Source organism: Bubalus kerabau, chromosome 12 (assembly GCF_029407905.1).
Source record: "Bubalus kerabau isolate K-KA32 ecotype Philippines breed swamp buffalo chromosome 12, PCC_UOA_SB_1v2, whole genome shotgun sequence".
NCBI lineage: Eukaryota > Metazoa > Chordata > Mammalia > Artiodactyla > Bovidae > Bubalus > Bubalus kerabau.
The window spans coordinates 87950671-87968307 of record NC_073635.1 but is presented as its reverse complement, the minus strand read 5'-3'; the positions used below and the strand labels follow the sequence as shown (position 1 = coordinate 87968307).

Here is a 17637-nt window from a genome sequence, read left to right as displayed (position 1 = left end):
GTTCCGTGACTGTCTTGACAGATTCACTCTAGAGACTCTATTTGAATTTGGCCTCAGACTGAGCTGAGAGGCGGCTTGCCAAGAAGCTAAGATGGGTTCTAGGACCCGAGACATCCTGCAAGAAGCCAGGGCCCTTAGTCCTAACCCCCAGGGAACTAGTCAGCTTGTAAGAAGGTTCTTCTCCAGTCAAGTCTCCATGACAGCCGACCCTCAGCTTAACCACAGCCACCTGAGACCCTAAGTAACAGCCTCAGTGATGCCACGGTCAGACTCCTGAACCACAAAAACTGAGACATACCAAGTGTGTGCCTTAAGGGGCATGTGGGTGATTAATTTGTTACAGAATAATCATTGTTGTTCAGTCGCGCAGTCAGGTCGACTCTTTGTGACCCCATGGACTATGTAGCACCCCAGGCTTCCCTGTCCTTCACCATCTCCCAGAGCTTGCTCAAACTCACGTCCATTGAGTCTGTGATGCGATCCAACCACTGAGCAACAGAAAACTCGTAAAGCCCACCCCAGAGTGATTCGTGAAAACAAGCTTATCAATCAAGGAAAACACAATTTCACACTTTTGAGTATCTGGAGACTTTTGGAAGAGAAAAGAGAGGAAAAAAGAGGAAAGTGGTGGAATATTTTAGCAGGTTTTTGGTTACAGATATTTTATTTAGTGGAGGAACACAGCAGAGGTTGAGAGAAGAGGGAAAAGTCTTTGCATTGGAACCAGTACTATGAAGAAAGCTGAGAAGCCAAAAAAAAAAAAAAAAGAAAGAAAGAAAGAAAACAAAGTGAGATGTATTTGAATAAACCCAGAGAGAAGACTTAGAGCAGGGACTTAAGTTGTAGTGAAATTAGAGATATTGAAAACCATGCTGAGATCAGGTTACAAAAATCTTGAAACTACACAACATGAGAGAGTATCTTCATTCTTCCAGAAAAAAATGGCAGGTAGGCTTCTGAGGCTAGGAGTGGCATTGCTGGATCTTTGGGGAACAGCAATTTGAGTGCGTGAGATATCAGAAGAATGAAATATTGAAGGCAGAAACTCCAGATAGAAGACCATTGAAAGTAAAAAGTGAAAGTGTTAGTCGCTCAGTCCAGTCCGACTCTTCGTGACCCCATGGACGGCTCCTCTGTCCATGGAATTCTCCAGTCGAGAATACTGGAGTGAGTAGCCAGTCCCGTCTCCAGGGGATCTTCCTGACCGAAGAATCAAACCTGGGTCTCCTGTTTTGCGGGCATGGTCAGAGTTAATGCTGGCCTGGCCAACTCAATCCATAGTAAGTATCGCCCAAACATAAAAATTCGGAGAAGGCAATGACACCCCACTCCAGTACTCTTGCCTAGAAAATCCCATGGATGGAGGAGACTGGTGGGCTGCAGTCCATGGGGTCGCTAGAGTCGGACACGACTAAGCGACTTCACTTTCACTTTTCACTTTCATGCATTGGAGAAGGAAATGGCAACCCACTCCAGTGTTCTTGCCTAGAGAATCCCAGGGATGGGAAGCCTGGTGGGCTGCCGTCTATGGGGTCGCACCGAGTCGGACAGGACTAAAGCGATGCAGCAGCAGCAAACATAAAAATTATGGTGGTGGTTCTGAGAGTATTTCAACTTGTCACTGATGTTCACTAAGTTATGAGTGAAAACAAAGAAATTAATGAGAAGAGTCAATCGGGTTGTTATATATTCTGCAAGCGTGTTTCTCCATCAGATAAAGATTGATGAAAATGAATGGACTTTGGCTAAACAATAAGTCTGACATCTACAGCCAGCCCTCTTCCAGTTCTTGAGTAGGAGGTGAACTTGGAAGTAGGGGAAGAAATATGCAAATAAATTGTCAAATAAAACTGTGGGAATTTCAATTTTAACCACTGTTGTGCAAAATAGCAGAAAGAAAGAAAAGCAGGAAAAGCCAGTAGAAAGAGAGAAATCTAAGAAACAGTTGGTGCACTCTGTCTCGCAAACCTATGCCTCAGTCAGAAGCACTCACAGAAACTCCTACAAGAGCATTTTTGTTCTGTTTTGTATGGTATCCATGTTCTAAGACAGTAACCTGACCTTTACATGAACAGGATTGGAGGGTGCCTCGTGGAAGGCACTGGACTTACTAAGCGGGAAAATAGAGATTTTAAACAATATTGAGAGAAAAACAGTGGAAAATGAGCTGAGAGCTGGCTGATGGACAGAATGGTAAAATCACTCAGGCACATACATAATTCATTATATTCTGTGACATTCTCAGTCCCCACTGAAAGTTGTTACAGAATTTTATTTAGAAGATGGTTTCTGTATCATGTTAATCTCACTGTTCCTCAGTTAATTGGTGCTTTTTTGTTAGAAATGAAGCATCCACTGCTGAGTGGGCTGTGGGGTGTTTCCAAGTCCGGTTTGGTATTTCAGGGGCTTTTCCACTTCCACTTCTAGATCACTATCGTGGTTTTTCTTTTAACATTAAAAAATATTATTGGAGTAAGATAATTTACAAGGTTTTGTTTGCTTCTACTGTACAGTAAAGTGAATCAGTTAAACATGTACCTATACCCACTCTTTCTTTATATTCCTTTCCCATTTAGGTCATTACAGAGTGTTGAAAAGAGTTCCTTGTGCTTAGAGTAGGTCTTTACAGGTTATCCCTTTTATATAGAGTAGTATGTACATGTCAATCCCAATCTCCCAATTTATCCCTCCAACCACCCCCCACCTGCCTTCCCCTCTAGCTACTATTGTGTTTTTATCCTTCATATTTCAGAGATTGCGTGTTCATACACTTTATAAGAAATGATTGTTAATGAAAAGAGAATAGGCAAGGATATAGGGTATTTGTCTGGTTTAACAAAGATACACTTTGACAATCAAAGTGTATTGAATTCTTACCAAACATAGTCATGGCAAGGATAATCAAAAATGTCTATTACTCACTAAAAGGTTTTTGTGAGGCATTTGAGTAAAATGATTAATTTTAATTCCTGTAATATAGCCCCTTGATAAAATTTGGGGGTCAATTAAAATTAACTTCATTAGCAAGTATGATTTAAAAAAGGTCTGACTGTGACATTTAAAGATAAACACATGCACACTGCAATAGCTAAATTTACAATTATCTTCAATGTATTTTTGAAGGTTCTTAAAAATTGTGGTATCACATAAAATTTCAAAATTAAATCCCCAATTGTGACATGATTAGCAGTTTTGAAAACCGTTTAAACTACGAAAATAAAATTTAGTTAAACTTCAAATGTCAAGTCAACACTCTATGTTCTTAAAGCTTGTAACCTAAAGTTTTAAAAGTGTCACGGTAGTTTAGGGCACTATTTTAATCATATCTTCCTAGTGATAATTATGAGTTATAACAAGTATAGTGACAATGCTCATTCTGAACAATAAGACAGCTACCATTTAATAAGTATCTACCCAATGTCCAATCTTTACACGCTTGCAAACTAGTATCAACTCCATTTAATAGGTAAGAAACTTGAAACTCAAAGATGTCGAGTTGACTTGCATGACGCTGACACCTTGATCCTCGATTTCAAGGCTTCAGAAACACAAGGAAACATCTGCCTGTCATCCGGCCACCAGCCTGTGTTCGAAAGCCACGGCAGCCTCAGCTCACCAACACAGCTGGGTCACACCGGCATCTCGCTCTGAAGGCTCCTCCAGGTGCCTCTGCATCCTTCCCCTTTTCTCCCTGCTGGTGTTCCCTCCCCCACCAAATCTCCTACACATCTAATTTCATCTTGATGTCCACCTTCCAGGGAGCCAAGAACAAGCAGTCCTGGGAATGAGAATTCGAGGGAAGGAGAGGGTGGGACGAATCGAGAAAGTAGCTCTACCGTGTGTAAACCAGACAACAGGCGCAACTGCTGCAGAGCACGGGGAGCCCAGCCTAGAGCTCTGCAACGAGAGAGGGAGAAGAGGCCCAGGAGGGAGGCGATAAACATACACACACATAGATGTGACGGCTGACTTGCATTGTGCAGCAGAAACCAACAGAACATTGTAGAGCAATTATCTTCCAACTAAAAAATTAACGAATTAATATTTAAAAAGAAATGAGAATTCAAACAAAATACACCTTTGTGAACAGAACTGCATCCTCCCCAAATCGGTACGCTGAAGCACTAATACGCGCTGGAACAGCATTTGGAATACACGTGTGCATGCTCAGTCGCTTCAGTCATGTCTGACTCCGTGACCCTATGGACTGTAGTCCGCCAGGCTCCTTTGTCCATGGGATTTCCCAGGCAAGAATACTGGAGTAGGTTTCCATGCCTTCCTCCAGGGAATCCTCCTTACCCAAGGATCGAACCCGCATTTCTTACGTCTCCAGCACTGAAGGCATGCAGGTTCTTTACCACTTCACCACCGGGGAGGAGACTTTTGAGGAGGTAAAGTTAAATGAGACCACACGAGTGGAACCCTGGTCTAATAGGATTGGTGTCCTTATATCAAGAGACACAAGAGAGCTCCTTTTCTCTGCAGGTATCAAGGGAGAGTCATTTAAGGGTACAGGAGAAGTCGCCCATCTATAAGCCAGGAAGAGAGCTCTTGCCAGAAAGCAAATGTGCCCAAAACTGCAATAAAATTAATTTCTGATGTTTAAAGCTTTCATTCTGCAGCATTTTGTTATGGCAGCCCACGTAGACAGATACACAACAGGTTTCCTCCTGAAGACAATCCCACAAGTTGGTTAAAAAAAAAAAAGGTAAAATTCCTCCTCAAGAGGCACCATATTGTCATCCAGCTCATGCACCCTTTCTGCAATGTTGAAGAAGGCAATCCACTTCAAATCCTCAAGAGTTTCTAAAAGCAGAAAGCATGTTGCTTCTACCAGTTGTCCTAGTTGGAAAGGAAATTCAGAGGATGAATGCCAAGGGCCTGAATTCTCAGGCTTAACATCCAGCTTTATCTTCCTAAAATTCAACTTGGACATAAAATTGCGTTTGTGATCCTCATTTTATTAGAGCCAGAAGGTAATCTTGTTTTCCTATAGAATCAGTTCCAACTGAGAAGGAAATAGAGGCAATTGTCAACTCTATGTCACCCCAGGGTCTTCAGAAATGGCTTCTAGAATTACACAGCTGGAATGAGGTGGACTTACAGCTTCTTATATCACACGCCAATTCCACATGAAGCAGCTCATTTATCAGACACAGATTTTTGCTTGTAGATGCCTCCCGTGAGAGTTTGGTCATGGGTTGTAACGTGTGGGTTTTTCCTTTTTTTTTTTTCCATATTTCCAGACACTGCTAAATCAGGCAGTAGCACTCTATTCTAGTGCTCAGGAGCTGCTGCAGTGAGGAAGGAAAAGAGAGGGGTTCCTACTCTGAACCAGCAACTGCAACTTGGGACAGAAAGCGACTGAAGACATAGCTTTGTTGTGAGTTGCACAGAATAGGGAAGATAGGCATTTATATCAAGAAGGACATTAGAAGGCAGATGTAAGTAAGTGAATCTAGATCCATGAATAAAATGCATAGGAGACTTTCTTTTGGTATTGCCAAGGAGAAATATTATTAACATTGTTTCAGAAATCAGAGATTATTTAATTCAAGTCTTGAAAGGTGAATAGAATACAAACATTTTGAGATGAAGATCAGAATAAGAAACAAAGAAACTAAGAGGAGCAGGAAGCCAGCCTTGTACTCAAGGCCTGGCAGCATCTCTGTTAGATCAGATTCATCACGCTCTTCACAGGGACGACTGGGGCCTGAGACAGGACTACTCTCTGTCATGGCCCCACAGACGGTGAAATGTGTGCCTTCTTTGTCCCTTGGACAGAGAATTTCAGTGAATCCCAAAAGTAAGTGTGACAGACATGCCCAGTGGGAAGCACAGCAGAATCCCCAGAAGGTCTCTTAGAACACAGCTTCCTGCCCACTCCAGACTTTGAGATTCAGCAGGTCTGGGACAAGGCCAGCCGACCTGCATGTCTAACAGGCTCCCAGGTGTGGGCGATGCTGCCCTCGTGGGACCACTCTTGGGGTAGCGTTGTCGATGGCCCACAAAGTAGAGAAATGAAAAGTAGCACCAGAAAAAGGAAATTATGAAGGGCTGTGAAGAGTAACTGAGTTACAGGGAGAAAGTCTCTGAGATGCCTAACTGCACTCCAAACGTACAGAAAGGGAAACAAAAAGCACCTGCATGGTTGCAGAAATCTCTTATGAGAAAACATGAATATCCATATAAAATATTTGCTCGTGTAGTTCTCCATTCCACAGGGAGAAAAAAGACAAGCAAGGGATTTGTTGCATAGTGATAAGTGCAACGAAAAAAATGAAAAACATGGACAAATTCTGAGGAATTTTGGTTAAAAAGAAACCAATGAAATGAAAGGGGTGTGGTTTAGTTTAGTTTTCTTTTCTCATCACTTTGGAAAATATTACAACATATTTTTTCCCATGCAAAGGATCTTGTGCTATGAACAATGAAGGAGAACCTGGGAGAATGAAGACCTTGAGAAGGCCGGAGGGAGCGGCCTCCCGAGGGGGTCTGCAATGAGCTGCTTCATAAAGCAGCATTCTTAAGCTCCTAATTCTTAGAAACTGTCTGCATGTTGAAAATCCTCAATAAAACCTCTGATAATATATTCTGTCCATTCTTACATGCACTAAATGACTTCTCTGCTCTTATAGATGGCAAATATACATTTTCCATGTAAACACCTTACTTTGGAGTGTACAACAGTCATACTGTTGAAGGCAAACATGACCTGCAGACTGTCTGGCTGCTGCTTTTGTACCCTCAGCCGCAGTCGGGGCCTCTGACAGATTGAGCCTTTTTTCTATGACAATTACTAGGTTTGTTTTGTTTTTTTCTTTTTCCATAGACTATTCTAAGCACAACGACTCAGAGAACTCTTGGTTCACACCAGTGGCAGCAAAGCTATCTAAAATGTGATGGATTGAAGACCTCAGCCATCGTATTAATTCAATGAACTTAAATACTTGTTTTCTTTCTCAGCCTCAATTTAATTAAAACTTGAGAGCATGCAGCTGAGAAATTGCAGATGTTAGATTCTACCACTAATTCTCATGAGACATTCATATTAGTCAAAAGATACCGAGTCTAAGAAGCAACTTCACATGGAATAAGACATTGACACAGATGAGTGATGCTGTAAAACTATAAGACAATATTTTCTTGCACACACCAGAATTCACTACCTGTCTTTCTCTCCCCTAAAATATGGAAACTAATGGGTTAATTTTTTAATGTACTTTTTAATCCAATATTTCCCTTTCACACTTTTTCTTATATTCATGTAAGAAATGGTATTAAAAAAAGGAAAGGTATGATACCTAACTGGAGCCGGGCATGGCAACCCACTCCAGTATTCTTGCCTGGAGAATCCCACGAACAGAAGAGCCTGGCGGACGGACTACAGCCCAGAGTCAGACATGACTGAAGTGACTGAGCATGCACGCAGGCATACCTAAATGATTAGTTTCTACCTTTACGCTCATGCTGCTGTGTTGATGCTCTTGCTGCCATATTGCTATTCCGTCAGATAGCCAGCAAAAGCTTTGAGTCCTTGTCCATGGAGAGGAGAGGGCTGACAGCATGCATGCTGGGAATGCGAAGGTTCACATGTATCTAAAGCCTTTACCCTCACAAAAGTTCTGCTAGCTCTGCTGACTCCTCCCTACAAAAGAAATGCCTTTTTCTGTTTAATTCTGAGATGCTCAAAGGTCCTGAGGTTGGAGTGCTCCACCTGTTTCAACAGCATCACTTAATCCCCTTTCAAGGCCTAATAACAGCGGATATTTATTATGCCTGTAGTAATACATGACAGATATAAGTTCTTTGCATGCATTATTTAACCAATCCTTACAACCACTTATGCGAGATGGTCATCTCTGCCTCTTAACCTTATTTGCAGAAGAGGAAGGTGAGAATAGGAAGGTGGCCTGTCCCTGACCTGGGACACCCACCTCCTAAGTTTTGGGGTTGGGATCAAACCCATCACTCCAAATGCAGAGTTAAAACTCTTAGTGCTAACTTCTGCCATGACACTCTGCTATAAGAAACCTGTTTTTTCTCTGCCTTCAAGCTGTTTTTCCCAACCAAAAAGTCCCTTTATCTCTTCCTACTGAACTCTGAAAATTTCCCAAAGAGCAGAGTTTCTGATTCATCTATTCCTCACCTCAGCCCAACAAATGCCCACTGAAATTGCTTTTAAGTAGATAGACTTCTAATTTCATTTTTAAAGAACAGTGTATCTTTCCACCTAGATTATAACTGCTTATGAAGCACAATTTTTTCTCTAGTTTTTTTCCCCCAATTACTCTCAGTACCCAGTAAAGCTATGATTACATGGCAGGCATCTAAAATAATTAATACTTCTCAGAAATATCCATTTGGTATTGATGAACTACTAAGCCACTCATTCAATTCATACAGAATCCCACAGAATTTAAATGCACTAAATTTGAGGCTATTTATGATTTTATAGCCTGTTTTGAAATGTGTGTGTATGCTCAGTCACTCGGTCATGTCCAACTCTTTACAACCCCATGGGCAATAGCCTGCCAGGCTCCTCTGTTCATGGAACTTTTCAGGCAAGAATACTGGAGTGAGTTGCCATTTCCTACTCCAGGGGATCTTCTATGACCCAGAGATCAACCTGGGTCTCCTGCATTGCAAGCAGATTCTTCACCATCTGAGCCACCAGGAAAGCCCATGTCAAGTAAATCCTCCTAATTTTAAGTTCTAGGCATATTTGTCCTTGTGGAGTACTTAACACGCATCACAATTATGTTGAGAACAAATGCAAGTAGGGAACGAGGACTGGGTACCAAATTATTAGATTCGATCACTGTTCTCATGTTGGTAGAGTCTTGGTATCATTTCTGTACGTATTAGCTTAAATTTGCCCATGGACCATCATTTTCCAACTGCCTAATTGTGCAGCTGGTGGCAGGGAGGTTGGAGAGAGAGAACAAGGCTGCACTTGGTAAAAACTCATAGTTTCCACTGGGGAAACACCACCAGAGCACAGGGGTCATGTTCATAGTGATGACCTAGATGGGTGGAATGGTGAGGATGGGAGGGAGGTTCAAGAGGGAGAGGATATATGTAAACATGCAGCTGATTCGTTTTACAGCAGAAACTAACACAATATTTTAAGGCAATTAATAGTCCAGTAAAAATTTTTAAAATAAATAACAATATTTTTAAAAGACTGCATCATTAGATGGTAACAGTGAAAAATCTTAATTGGCACCTCCATTTATACTCTAGATACTAAAAAAATAAATACATATAAATTTAATACAAATTTTTAAAATTTAAATAAATTTATGATGCAGCCAACTACTTCAGAATTTTAACTTCTGTGCCAATCCAGTAAATGAAGGGAAAGGGCTAGGAGCTTTACTAACTGCAGTCTCATTTCATTTTTCATCTATGAAACACATAAAGAATATATGAAATGCATTCTTTGACCCAAGGCTTCACACTTGGTCCCCAATGATCTACTTATGAAATTCTAAGCAGAACCTCTTAGGAGATGATCCAATAGGTAGTGAGCATTCACTGCATTTTAGGCATATTCTTAGAAGGCTCTGGATAATATGCAGACATCTGACATTACCCATAAACTATTCAGGGGAGGTACAACCATTAGCACTTTACAAAAGTGTGCCTAAATCAATGTGACCTCCAGATATCTGGACCAGAAGGTGGGGAAGGGGGGTGACATTAACTGAAACAGAAAACAGGAGTCTGGGATTGGGAAAAATATGGGGACAAGTACTCAATTTTGAACATAAGTTAGACGTGTGAGGCCATCAGAATGGTGGCATCTGGAGCTGAGAAGAAAGAACTAAAAATGATTTGGTAATCGTCAGAGTGGGTGAAGGTAGATGCAGTGGGGAAAGGGGAACCTTCCAGGGAAGATAGGTGGGACGAGAAGAGTTCAGCTTAAAGCTTTGGCTCATGACTTTAGGCCACAGCCTTCCAGGAAACCAAGGACCAGGGGTTGGAGAGACAGGAGAAGGAAACAGAGTCTCGCGTTCCTATAATTTCATAGCTTCCTTTTTCCTAAGTGACGACGTAGAACTTTGAGTTACATGGAGTGGAGATAGACATGAAGCTTGACATTACAGGTCTATAACTGTGCTTTCAAGCACTCTGGGTATCTGAAATAAAGCAGGCTCTCGGTGGGTACTTTATATGTAAACTAATGAATAAATCGTTTTAAATTGTAAAAAGGTGGGGGAAAAAAGGGAGGGGAGCTGACCATGGAATGAGGAGGAACACACTAGAGCATATCTGTCCAGTCCTTTGGCCGTTCCCTTAACAGCAGACTGAAAGTTCACCTGCCCAGGAGAAGAAATTCAAATGGCCGAAGGAGGAGATCAGTGGGGTGGAGGGCTCAGCTCATTTTACCATCAGAGATAAGCTTGAGGGGCGCTATAATGCTCTCACCACAAAAGAAGAGAATCTAATGAACAGGATTAGGGGAGTGGGAGAGGAAACTTCAGAAGGTGATAGATGTTTATGGCCTTGATGCCTGGTAATGGTTTCTCAGATGTCCATTTCTCTCCAAACCCATGAAGATGCTACATTAAATGCGTACAACCATTGCATGTCACTCTTATCTCAACAAAGTGATTTTCTTTTTTTTTAAGAAACTAACTTAAGAGACAGTGTAGTGTTGTGAACAAAAACAATGAATTCTTCTAAGGTTCAACGTCCTCACACACACACAGGGGAGAACATTCTTGTACCTACTGAATATGGTTGTTGAAAGACTAACTGACTAAAATCATACAGGGAACAAACACTGCTGAAAACACCTGTAGAATGCTAAACAGCAAACGCATAGGGAAGTCACTCCACTGCCGTTTACATTACTGTTAGTCAAAACATATTGTGGACTAATTAGTGAAAACTGCTATCTAGGAGTAGCAATTCTAACAGAGGAATTGCATTCCCATTTAAATATTTTGTTCATATAGAGAAAATTTCTCTCTCTTTCTCTCTCTAACATGGTATAACTTAAAGAGAGTTAAATTAAAACCCCTAAAACAATTTAGAAAAAAATTTGCTTTCTAGATGGAAAAGAATTATTGAGCACATTTTAAATTGATGGAATACATTAAAATGACAGATTACACACTGAAAAATCACTATCTCCCTGAAGAGAACAATAAAGTGTTGAAGACACTAAATTTATACTTACAAAAAGGCAACATTTAGAAAGTTAAACAGAAATCCGCAAATTTATTGTTAATGAGATACCATAAACCTCAGCACATATAACATGTTGTCCTTTGACAAAGTATATTTGATCCCTTATACTCAGCAAGCCTCGGGGCTTCCCAGCTGGTGCTAGTGGTAAAGAACCTGTGTCCTGGTGCAGGAGACATAAAAGACCCAGGTTTGATCCCTGGGTCAGAAGATGCCCTGGAGGAGGGCATGACAACCCACTCCAGTATTCTTGCCTGGAGAATCCCATGGACAGAAGAGACTGGTGGGCTACAGTCCACGGGGTCGCAAAGAGTTGAACACGACTGAAGCAGCTTAGCACACACCCGCTCAGTAGGCCAATGAAAGAAGTTGAGACTAAGCGACAAAATAGTTTAAGCAAATACACACTCTGCATAGTTTTTTAAATAATTCAAATGGAAAGTTTTTTTCTTATGGCAACATATTTTGGTGTCTTAATTGTATAATGTATACATTAAAGTATGTGAGTAGCTTAAAAATAAATAAAAGTATGACTACCGTAACTATATGAATACTGTCACAAACCTAGACAGTGTATTAAAAGGGGAGAGACATCGCTTTTCCAAGGAAGGTCCATATAGTCAAAGCTATGGTATTTCCAGTAGTCATGTACAGATGTGAGAGTTGGAACATAAAGAAGGTTAAGTGCTGAAGAATTGATGCTTTTGGACTGTGGTGCTGGAGAAGACTCTTGAGAGTCCCATGGACTGCAAAAACATCAAACCAGTCCATCCTAAAGGAAATCAACCCTGAATATCCATTGGAAGGACTGATGTTGAAGCTGAACCTCCAATACTTTGGCCACCTGATGCAAAGAGTCGACTCATTGGAAAAGACCCTGATGCTGGGAAAGACTGAAGGCAAAAGCAGAAGCGGGCAGCAGGGGATGAGATGGTTGGATGGCATCACCAACTCAATGGACATGAGTTTGAGCAGACTCTGGAAGACAGTGCAGGACAGGGGAGCCTGGTGTGCTGCAGTCCACGGGGTTGCAGAGAGTGAAACATGACATAGGGACGACAACAAAAGTTCATCTATCGAATACCCTCAGTGTGCAATTAGGATTTGTGAGCCTTTGGGGGGTAGTTAGGTTTGGGTGAGGCCAGGAGGATAGAGTCCTTGTGATGAGATTAGTACCCTTGTAAGTAAAAAGACAGGAGTCTCTTTCTCTCTGTCTGTCATGGGAGGACACGGTAAGAAGGCAGCCATCCATGAGCCAGAAAGAGAGCCCTCAATAAGAACCGGATCAGCCAGCATCTCAGTCTCACACTTTCCAGCCTCCAGAACTATGAGAAAGTAATGTTTATTGTTGAAGCCACCAGGACTCGAGTATTTTGTTATGGCAATCAGAGCTAAGACAACCTCTGTGCACAGAAATTTTTATTTTATATTTCAATAATGTACTTAAATGTTTATCATTGACTACAAATTAAAACTCTGGCTGAATCTGAAGCCATTCAACTATTTCTTCATCATTTGATGGCAATATTGACCTTAGTTAATGAACATCATCTCTGCTTGCATTAGTAACAAAAACGCTTTCCTGGGAGAAGGAAATTTATATAAGTTGTATTTAAGGACATTTGTCTCTAAGAATCTTCAGAAACTGATTGTGTTGTTTCACCCCTAAAGAAGAAACAGGGTAGGGGCTTCCCCGGTAGCTCAGAGGTAAAGAATCCACCTGCCAATGCAAGAGACATGGGTTTGATCCCAGGTCTGGGAAGATCCCCCATAGTGAAGTGAAAGTCTCTCAGTTGTGTCCTACTCTTTGCAACCCCATGGACTATAGATATAGAGTCCATGGAATTCTCCAGGCCAGAAAACTGGAGTGGGTAGCCTCTCCCTTCTCCAGGGGATCTTCCCAACCCAGGGATTGAACCCAGGTCTCCCACATTGCAGGCGGATTCTTTACCAGCTGAGCCACAAGGGAAGCCCAGGAAAACTGGAGTGGGTAGCCTATCCCTTCTCCAGCAGATCTTCCCGACCCAGGAACTGAACCGGGTCTCCCACATGCCATGGTGCAATAAGCCTGTCCTGCCATAACTACTGAGCCTGTGCTCTAGAGCCCACGCTCCGCAACAAGAGAAGCCACCGCAGTGAGAGGCCCACAAACCGAAACTAGAGAGTAGCCCCAGCTTGCCACAACTAATAAATAAATAACTTTTTTATAATGAATAAATAAAGGTCCATCTAGTCAAAGCTATGGTTTTTCCAGTGGTCATGTATGAATATGAGAGTTGGAACATAAAGAAGGCTGAGCACCGAAGAATTGATGCTTTTGAACTGTGGTGTTGAAGAAGACTCGAGAGTCCCTTGGACTGCAAGGAGATCCAATCAGTCCATCCTAAAGGAGATCAGTCCTGAATATTCATTGGAAGGACTGATGCTGAAGCTCCAATACTTTGGCCGCCTGATGCGAAGAACTGACTCATTGGAAAAGACCTTGATGCTGGGAAAGATTGAAGGCAGGAGGAGGAGATGACAGAGGATGAGATGGTTGGATGGCATCACCGACTTGATGGACATGACCTTGAGCAAGCTCCGGGAGTTGGTGATGGACAGGGAGGCCTGGAGTGCTGCCGTCCATGGGGTCGGAAAGAGTTGGACACGACTGAGCAACTGAACTGAACTGAACTTATAGCATAGGGAACTGTATTCAATATCTTATAATAAACCAGAATGGAAAAGAATGTATTATATATGTTATATATAGAGAGAGTTATATACTTACATATATACATATACATATAATACCCTTACAAAGGGTACATAAAACTCATATATGTACCCTTTGAAGTACACCCAAAACTAACACAACATTATAAATCAACTATACTTCAACTGATAAAAAAAAAAATCTCCTCTTAAGAGCTCTCCATATTCTCTGGGCCCATTTCTGTTTTCCCACTCTGTTAGAACTCATACCTTTACGATTTCTGCTTCTTACAATTCGCCAAACCAATCATCTCCATATTCCTAAGCTTGATGGTCAAGACCCAACCTTTATCCCACTGGACTGAGCAGAAGAATTGAGAACAGTTGATTACTCATCCCTCCTTGAAAATTTCTCATTATTTAACTCCAAGAAAGGTACCCTCACCTCATTTTTCTCCTTTCTTCTGCGGGTTTTACCTCACTTCACTCAACTCTTAATACTGGAATTCCTTGAGACCCAATCCTTGTACCCCTATAATTTTATCTAAACTCATTCCCTAAGTGATACTATAATACCACTGGGCTTTTGATAGCATCTATACGTTCATCTATCTCAAGTTTACATCTCCAGACAGTGCAACACCCCCTCTTATTCTGACTTCCTAGAGGCACCCCTAACTCAGTTAATAGCATTTCATTTTTCTGATTGTTCAGGGCAGAACAAACTTGAGGTCATCCTTGAGCTTCTCAGTCCCCATGGCAGGTAGGATTTTGCTTCCATGAACTGCACCTTCTGATGTTATTCATGTGAATATGTTACATGATCTGGGGACAGAGAATTAAGAGTGCTAATGAGCTGACCTTAAAATAGGCCCATTTGCCTGAATTCTATCATACAGACGAGCCCAATGCAATCACAGGGCCCCTAAAAGAAGAAGAGGAGGGCAAAACATCTGGTCAGAGAGATGTGAGCAAGGACAGAAAAGAAACAAGAGGAATTCAAAGCTTGAGAGGCAGGTTCAACCTACCGCTGCTGATTCTGACAATGAAGGAGGAGGCTAAGATTTCATGGATGCAGATGGCTTCTAGAAACTGAAAAAGTTCTGCAAGCAGACTACCCGATAGAAACTCCCAGAAGGGAGCAGCCCTGATGATAACCTTGATGTCAGCCCACTGGGACCCACACCAGACATCTGTCCTTTGGAACCATATGATAATTACTGAGATTATTTTCAGCTGCTAAATTTGCAACAACTTGTTATGGCAGCAATGGAAAATTATTATATTCCCCGTCACCGGTTCATCAGCATTTCCTGTCAGCTCTATTCTAAAAATGTATCCCCAAATTGACTATTTCTCACCACATCCTTGTTCCATTTTGGTCCAAGCCCCCATCATCTCTTGCTGAGTTTATCAATAGAGCCTCCCAACCAATTTCCCCGCTTTTGCCCTGGAAATCCTTCCATGAGTTCAAAATGCAGCAGCCAAGCCAGTTCTGATAACTCACAAGGGAGTTAACTCTTCTGCTCAGATTCTCCAACAGCTTCAGCAGGCGAGGGACACAACAGCCAGAGGCCATCCCACGACCCTCCAAGTCCCCAAGGGATCTGGCTCCTCTCCTTCTGTCTCCCCACTTATTCATCTGCTCCCACCACCCTGGCTCTTTTATCAAGCTGGGATGCTCCCTGTCTCTGTACTCACCTGACATGCCCCTTCCCTCATATATCTTCAGGAGGCAACTGTGGACTCCTCAGCATTTATCGCCATCTGCATTCTACACGGGGCTTCCCAGGTGGTGCTAGTGGCCAAGAAGCCACCTGCCAATGCAGGTGCCTCAGAAGACACGGGTTCAATACTTGGGTCAGGAGGATCTCCTGGAGGAGGACATGGCAACCCACTCCAGTATTCCTGCCTGGAGAATCCCCGTGGACAGAGGAGCCTGGCAGGCTACAGTTCATGGGGTCACAAAGAATTGGATTCAACTGAAGAATCCCCATGGACAGAGGAGCCTGGCGGGCTACAGTTCATGGGGTCACAAAGAGTTGGACTCGACTGAAGCAACTTGGCATGGACTACTCCTTTCAGACAGAGCTCCGTGTGTGGGACTCTCCATTCTCTGCAGCTGTTCACCTGCATTGCTGTTCAAGGGGAGTGATTTATTCTTTTCCTTCCTTCAAGTATCTAAGCTTTAATCAACCATCAAAATCAGAGTCACTCAAAAAATCACAGCCACCAGAAAACTTTGCCCACTCTGCCACCTCCATCAGACTTCATTTTTAGTCACTGTTTTCTATTTTACTGATTTTTTCCTCTCTTTTTCTACTTAGATTGGAGTTTTTCTGAAGATAGGATTCATCTCTCTCCCTGCTTTTTGATTACCAAGCGACAGCAGAGTTCCATGCTTACAGCGACTCTTTAAAAATATTAATTCAGATTTTATGGTTCCAATGTTTCCACAAATTATAGTTCCTAAGATAATATATTAGAGTTCCCTCTGGTTTTATTATTTTACTATGCTTAATTTCTTGTTAACAGTAACTTAGGTATTAATTTTTTCCTGTAACTATTTTACACAGAGGGCTTCCCTGGTAGCTCAGTAGTATAGAACTCAACTACCAAGGAAGGGATGCAAGCTTGATCCCTGGGTCAGGAAGATATCCTGGAAAAGGAAATGGCAACCCACTCCAGTATTCTTGCCGACATAATCCCATGGACAGAGGGGCCTACAGTTCATGGGGTCGCAAGAGATATGCCTTAGCAATTTAATAATTTTACACAGAAGGCTTTATAACTTTGTAAATATTTTCTTGCTGTTTCTTTACTTTTAAATCAACATAGGGCTTAAATCCACCTGCATTCCAATTTAGGAATTCTCCGCCAACACCTGCTGGGTAAACTTGGAAAAATCGCTCACTCTTTCCCTTCACACCCATGGAGGGTACTGGGAGGGGCAGGTGGGTATGCTGAAAAGGACAGACAGTCCCTTGTCCCTTGATGTACATACAGCTTCACAGAGGAGACGGCCATTCAAAGAAGAGCTTCACATGAGCAGAGAATAATAAAACGGGAGGTGAAAGTGGTCTGGGACAGCCTTCTATAAGATTTGACACCTTGACTGACTCTCAGCTCCTTCATGTGTAAAATAAGAGATTAGACTGGGTGATTTCTTAGGTCCTTCCCAGCTAGGAGATTCTTTGTCACTCATTCTATATCACCAAAAAAACAAAAAACAAACAAAAAAAACACCTCATAACTTCTAGTTTGACTATCAAGCCCACACAAAACCATGAAAAGAACTGCTTTAGTCTTCTTATTACTGCTGTTATTGTACAGAATGAACTGACAGTCTTCTAAGATCCACAGTTCCTCTTTGAAAGCTTTGGAGCCAAGAATGTTACTAATTTCTCCAGACTGGACAGGTTAGAATTACAAATAGCTCAAGGGACAGTTCTTCCACTAAATGAGTTACACTCTCCCTGCCCCCTACGGCCTCCCACCCACAAAAAAAAAAGAAAAAAGAAAACTTGTTTTCCAGAGATTTTTATTTTTAAATGTAATTAATGGGTCATGGGTCTCTACTCTTTGTATGTGTATGCCTGCTTTAGATCAATTCAGCCAGTAATTTTAGAGACAATCAAGATAAATTAACTTATATTTGATTCTTTGAAGACTTCTACATTTAAACCTAAAGTTGGAGAGTTTCTCTCACACTGGAACTTTGGAAAGTAGACTATAAACCAAACA

General features: G+C 41.8%; 1 protein-coding gene across 1 annotated transcript in view; it reads right to left on the bottom strand.

Moving 5' to 3' along the window:
• MYO16 (myosin XVI) overlaps nucleotides 1-17637 on the bottom strand; it is a 518261-nt gene that overhangs the window by 372377 nt on the left and 128247 nt on the right. The window lies entirely within an intron of this gene.